We start from the raw sequence: 7,100 nt of genomic DNA on the forward strand, positions 1-7,100 counted from the left end.
TCCATTATATAAAAATACTATATCTTTTTCATCCATTCATTGGGTGATGGGAATTTTAGTTGCTTCATATATCATTATGGTACGATATTTTCAGTTCTTCTGGGAAAATACCCAGAAGGGGAATAGCTGGATTGAATGAGAGTTCTAGTCCTAGTTTTTTGAGGAATCTCCACACAGATTTCCACAGTGGCATTTTTGAATTTTCATTCAGAGGACTTTCTGCGACTGTTCCATATTCACTTTCCCACTTGTGAGTCAACATTTACTGAACAAGTGTCATCAAGATGCTATGATTTCCAAGGTGCCAGCTTAGTAAGAAGTTAGATAATAAGAAGAGATGATAGTGCATATTTTTTAAAAAAGGTTATAGTAACCCAGAGGTCTAGCCATCTTTATACCTAGACTATTCTCCCTATGTCAGTTCACAAAAACTCAATTCAAGTCTACGTGGTCTCTTATATTGATTATATTGAGTGATTATTCTTCATTTATCAGATTTATCAAAGCATAATTTATATGCAATAAAAACTACCAGTTTTAAGTTTCAATTCATTAAATTTTAGCTTTAATTCAAGGTATTTCAGTTTTAAAAAAGTAAAATTATTTTGTATTTCAATTGTTATTTTAAATTATATCATTCACTTACTTTAAGTTCCCGGGTTTTGTTATTATATAAAAATTAATTAAACTTTTGTGCATGAACTTTATTTTTTGCCATAATTTTATTGATAAACAAATAGCAATGAGACAGTTTCAAATCAAATTGATAGGACAGTTTCAGTGATTAACACACTGCATACTTCCTCTTAGTGGTTAATTGCTGTACAAGATTGTGCATGAACTTTATATCATGACACATTATTAAATTTAGTGCTTTATAGATTCATTGGAATTTCTATACACATGATATGGAAATGGCTTGTGAATAAAGGTCATTTTCTTTCCCCTTGTAAGTATTTTATTTGTTTTACTTCCTTAAAACATTAGCTAGGGATTCATTCCAGTGAAACATTGAACAAATTTGGCAAGAGTAGATATGCTTTGCTCTCAATTTTAGAGGTAAGCATTAATTTCAAATTAAGGTCTGAAATGCTTATAATTTTTTATAAGTGCATTTATTCACACTGAGAATGTTCCCTCCTCCTGTTTGAGAGTCTTTAACATAAATAAATTCTGATTTTTTTAAAGATTTCATTTGTGTATTTTGGATAGTTTTGTAAGTTCCTCTATTTAATCTCCAACATAGTATATTACAATGATTCATCTTCCAATGGGAGACAAACTTCACATTCTTATGTTAAATTTACTGGACAATGATTCATTTTTATATATTTCTGGATTTGATTTGCTAATATTTCATTAAGTAGTTTTAAAAATCTATAGAATATTTATCTCTAGTTTCATTCTGCTACAAAGTAAGGTTGGCTTCATAAAATGAGCTGAATTATTTATTTTCTTTTTCTATTGGTAGAAAAGTATTACACATTTTCTTTCCAACAAAGCCACTAGTACCAAGAGATGTTGTGTAGGGCAATATTAACTACAAATTTACTTTCTTTAATAGGCATGGGACTATTTAGGTAGTCAATTTCTTCTTGAGTAAGCTTTGGCATTTGTATCATTCATGGAATTTGGCTATATCACTTAAATTGTCCAGTGTGTTGAGATAGGATTATTCATTGTTCACTCTGATCATACTTAAATCTGAAGCATCCATAATGCTGTCCACCCTCTACATTCTGGTGTCTAAAGCTTTATTTCTCTCTTTTCTTCCTCAGTTTCTGAGGTTTATCAATTCCATCAGTCTCTTTAAAGAAACAGCTATTTTGCACTGATGTTCTCCATTGTTTTTCTGTGTTCTAATTCTTTAGACCTAGAACTCTTGTTTATTATTGTTTCCTTTTTCCTAAGTACAGTGGATGTAATTCCCTTCTCTTTTACTCATTTATTTAAGTAAACATTAGCTTATTTAAGTGAACATTTAGCTTATTGGTTTTAGTCCTTGTTTCTCTCTTAAAGTCAGCACATACTGCTTTCACTTTCCCTATGAAAACTGATTTAGCAACATTAAGCAAATTTTTTTAACAATTTTGACATAACATAATTTATTTTTGTTAAATTTAAAATATATTTAATTATCCTTGTGATTATTATTTTTTGCCTTCCGGTTATTCATTCTTGTGCTATTTAATGTTCAAAGGTGGTCAGAGTTTGCAGATGTAGTTCTGTAATTAATTTCTAATTTAATTTTATTTGGGTGAGAAATACACATTGTATGATTTGAATCCTTCTGAACCTGTAAAAATTGGTTGTATGATCCAGAATATGGTCCACACTGGAAGATCTTCTATGTACACTTGAAAATAACGTGCATTCTGCTTCTGCCTTTTGCTAATAACCTCCCAAAAGTCCTATCTCTAAATGCCATCATGCTGGAGATTAGGTTGCAAAAGTGGAATGAGAGATAATGGTCCAATCTATAACATTAGTTACTCAATCCATAATTCCACTTGTTCTTCCAATTATTAAGGAAACATTTATTAAAGTAAAATATAGGGCCCAGGGAGATAGCTCAGTAGAATTGCCTGGCAAGCAAAGGGTCCTGAGTTCAATCCCTGGTATAACAAAAAAATTAAAATATAAAGAACTGAATCCAGGCACTGTAGCTTCAATTGAGTGCTCCCAGCACTCTGGGAGGCTAAGGATCACAATTTTGAGTTCAACCTGAGCAAGTTAGTACTATAAGTCAGTGAGAAATTATCTCAAAATAAAAAGCATAGTCTGGAGCTTTAATTTAGTGAGAAAAGGTCTGAATTCAATTCTAGTGTCATAAAAGAGTAACACATTTTGTTGTTTTTTTTCTTTTTCTTTTTGGTAACAGGAATTGAACTCAGGACCTCAGCCTTGCCAGGCAGGCACTGTGCCACTGAGCCATAACACATTTTCATTCTAGGAACTATTATATGTTCAGGATAAGTTGGCCATTACTTGCCAAGATGAAAATTTTAAATATCTCATTTCAGAGGGTTATATTTCAGTCATACAGTGAGAAAAAGTTGTCCAACAGAGTAGCTAGCCAGAAAACACTACTAGTTCTAAAAAAAAAAAAAAAAAAGAGAACTTTTGGAAGGTGTGGGAAGAGGCAGGGTCAGGCTGCCTGTGATCTGCTTGAACAACTGCAGGCACGTTAGTGATATACAAATAGATGGTGCTAGGGTTTGAATCTCGCGTCCTTCCCCAGAGCCTGTGTATCCACAGGTGGGGCTTTTGGAAGGCAACCTGACCATGGTGGTGCTCACTGACTTGCTGTCAAGAGGTGGGGGACTGGTTGAAGGTGAGACACCGGGAACCTGACCTACAGGAGCATAGCGCTGCTCTCACCTCCGTGGTGGTGTAGCCACCAGGACAAAGCAGCTCTTCTCTGTTTGCCGTTCTGCCTGGAGCCAGGCAACTGTGGATGTCTTTGTTATTCTTCTCTCATTGCTGAGACAAATACCCAACACTCAAAATGAAGGAAGGAAAGGTTTATTTAGCTCACAGTTACTGGAGGTTTCAGTCCCGATTCATCTGGGGCCAAGGTAGAGCAGCACATAGCAGAAAACAACCTTTCATGGTGGAGGCAAAGATCAAGAAAGCAAATGGAGGAGCTGCGGCTCAAGCAGCTAGCTTCTCTGCCTTCCTTACACTGAAATGCAAATTACCTGCCCCAGGGCAGGTGCAGCATCCATACCCACAATAATCAATCACAAACTCCAGAAGCTGCCCCAAGACTGCAGGAAGCTCTGTGGGGACAACTTTGCACACTGTTAACCAAAATAAATCTTTCTTCTTTAAACAGTGGGTGTTTTTTGTTTTTTGTTGTTGTTGTTGTTGTTATTGTTGTTGTTGTTCAGGGTCTCACTACATAGCCCACATTAGTAGCGATCCTCCTGATTTCTGTCTCCCAAGTGCTGGGATTACAGGCGCACCACCACGCCCGGACTCCATCGCGGGCTCAGAGCACCGGAAGGCGGGCTGGCGTGACAGGCAGTACCAGGTATAGTGTCTCTGAGGTGAGAAAGTGCCTAAGACAGAGAGTAAATAAAAGGACAAGTACAATTCAAAAGACTTTGTTAAACTAATACTTCAGGAACATCTAGTGTTCCGGGATACAAACACATAATACACAGCAGGAAGCTAACCAAAGCCTGTGGAATGACCATAGAGCCTGTGTTCTGGCAGGGAATTCAAAGCAGGAGGCACACAATGAACAAATGAATCCTATTTAATATTGCAAGTTGTGTCAAAGGTCATTGGATATGTGAAATTGGTGGTGTAACTTTAACTGTTTATTCAAAAGTTCCTGCAATGAGAGACCTCAGTGAAATGAGGGACCAGGCTTTTCTGGCATCTGAGAGAAGAGCATCCTGAGAAGATACAACAGCAAATCCAGGATTCTTGTTTGAGGGTGAGAGGTAGGGTAGGATTTTTGAATGTTCAAGAACAAGCAGAGACCAAGTAAGAGTAGAGTTTGGCCAACAGCCTGTGAATGAGGAAGCAAGGGGCCAGAGTAAAAGCTTTGGATTTGATTTTAAGTGGGATATGATGGTCCTGAGAAGGAAAAGCCAGAGATATAAGATCATGGTGGTACTGTCTTCAGATCAGTGTAGTGTTCTTGGGAAAAGGCACTAGAGAAACAAGAGCAAAAGGACAAAGACCAGTTGGGAAACCATTTACTCTACACCAGTAAGTGATGATTTTGACTAGAGTTATAGCTAGCTACGGAAGTGAGGAGAAATGATAAGATTAGAGATATATTTTAAGTTATGATATAAATTTAGATCAATTAATGATGAATGAGAAAATGAAAGACAAGCTTGACTTTTACAATTTCACTAGAGTTGGAAAAATGGGATTACATTTCACACGATTCGAGCAGCATATATTGAGATTATTTTCAGCTCGAGGGATGCACCTATGGATAACATGTATGGTCTAAGGCCACACCCCTCCAGAAAATGCAAAAATTGCATCTCAACACACTGAATAATGTATGTAAAATATATCTAAGAATGAGAATATTTTGATAGCTTCATGGTGCTGACAAATGGAAATATATAGACTTACTCCTGGTGATGTGTGCTGTCACTGAACTGCTTCAGCTAACAGAAATCCCTTCACAGCAGTCTTTCACCTGGCTGCATCTGAGTGCTGAGCAAGGACTTCACTGTCTTGGCCTCAACTTACCTTTGTGCAGAAGCTTTCCCGTCATGTCCTCAATATCCTCACTGTGCTCCTTATCATTCTGTTCACTGAGTTGTTTCTCGACTACTTTTCCTTAGTTCCCCTGCCTATTAAGTTCTTTCCCTTCTGTTCCACAAGCAAAATAATTTTGTTCTTCCTCATTTCACACCATGTCACTTGGTCCATGGAACATTTCTAAACCCACAAATCCATCTCTCCCCACTGTTTTCTCCCAGACAGCTCTCGTCAACCTTTACCATCTCTCTATATGGGGAGAATCACTTGCTTGGGGCTGTGTATCACTGTGCCAACACTTGAGCTCGCCCTTTGTGAGGCCTACCATCTACAGCACTACCTAGCATTTGGTGTAACAGCCAGGACAAATAATAACAGTCAGCATTCACCTGTTTACAATGCACTAAATACTGTGCAGTGCACAACAAGCCTGTGGGTAGATGATTATTTTTCTTTCGTAGAACCAGAGAGGCTGAATATTTTTATGAGTCAATGCTGATATAAGCAGGACTGAGATTCAGGGCCAGGCTGAATTTCTAACCAAACTTTTTAAGAAGTTAGCATAGAGTCTTCCCCACAGGATGGCTAAATGGAACTGGATAATGCTGTAGCATGTATCAAGGTAGTGACAGTATCAACTAATGTTAGAGATATGAATGACTTTCATAGTGAAACATGATGAGGTTTTTCTATGCCTTAACCCAACAAATGCAGTATTTATAAATACAACAAAATATTATTTTATGTTGATTTGTTTCAAACTTAACAAAACCAAGCACAGGTCTCTTCCTTTAAAACTTTAGCCAATGGCAGAATATTATCATAACAATTTCTAGAGAGATGTTCACCAATTCAGATTATGAGGAGGTACATATCATTATTAAAATAAATCTTGAAAATATTATTCATAAGACTGAGTAGAATTACTAAATTTTCCTGACTTAGTAATTTTGGTAATACAATCTCATTCAAAGAATAAATGCATTTGAATACAATTATTTACTGGCTGCGTCTTGTTCTGCTTGTTGGATATAGGTCTTTCCCAGGCAAGAACAGCAGTACCCACATCAAAACTCAGTGTCCCCAAAATCTAGACAATGGCAATCTAGACAAAAGCAATTTCTAGAGGACTACAGTGGAACCATAGTTGAAAATCCCATACTGAACCTACACTTACAGAAGAACACATTCAGTAGAAACAGAAAGTCCCACAAATTGTCAAAATACAAACATCCCATAACACTTTAACTGTACTTCCAAAACCAAGATGAACGAAAGCCCTGGAAGAAAATGGGCATTGCAGAAATTTCCTGAATGACAGAAGATCTTTGCTTGTTAAAGCCATCACAAAAATAGAATTTGTACAAAAACAAAATAAGAAAAATCCAGCTCAGAAGCTTAGTCATATGGATACAATAGAAGAGAAGTTATTAGGTTCCCTCCTCTCCTGGCTGAGGTCCACCCTCTCTGTGTTCTCATGAGTACTCCCCACCAGCAATCTGTATCACAGTCATATTTATGTTGATCTGCTATTTTGTAGAACATCGATGACTATTATTTTTCCAACCCTCCAGAGACTTTGTTTTTAGAGAGCAGACGTCATGCTGTCCTCATTCATCATATGCCTCCTGCTTCCCACACAGGCCTGACACTACAGGTGCTCAAATATTTCTTGGTGAATGAATAAATGACTAACTCATGCAAACTCTAAAATGGTGCAGAAAGAAAACAACAGAGTGACTACCTTTTAACACTAACATAGAAACAGACACTAAAGTGTACAGAAAATAAAGATTCTAAGTCAGTCTCCTACAGCCTATTTCTGGTTTCTAATGTATTTTTTATTTAGGTCAATGACAGAG

The sequence above is a fragment of the Octodon degus genome, unplaced genomic scaffold, assembly GCF_000260255.1.
Source record: "Octodon degus isolate 3935 unplaced genomic scaffold, OctDeg1.0 scaffold00166, whole genome shotgun sequence".
Lineage (NCBI taxonomy): Eukaryota > Metazoa > Chordata > Mammalia > Rodentia > Octodontidae > Octodon > Octodon degus.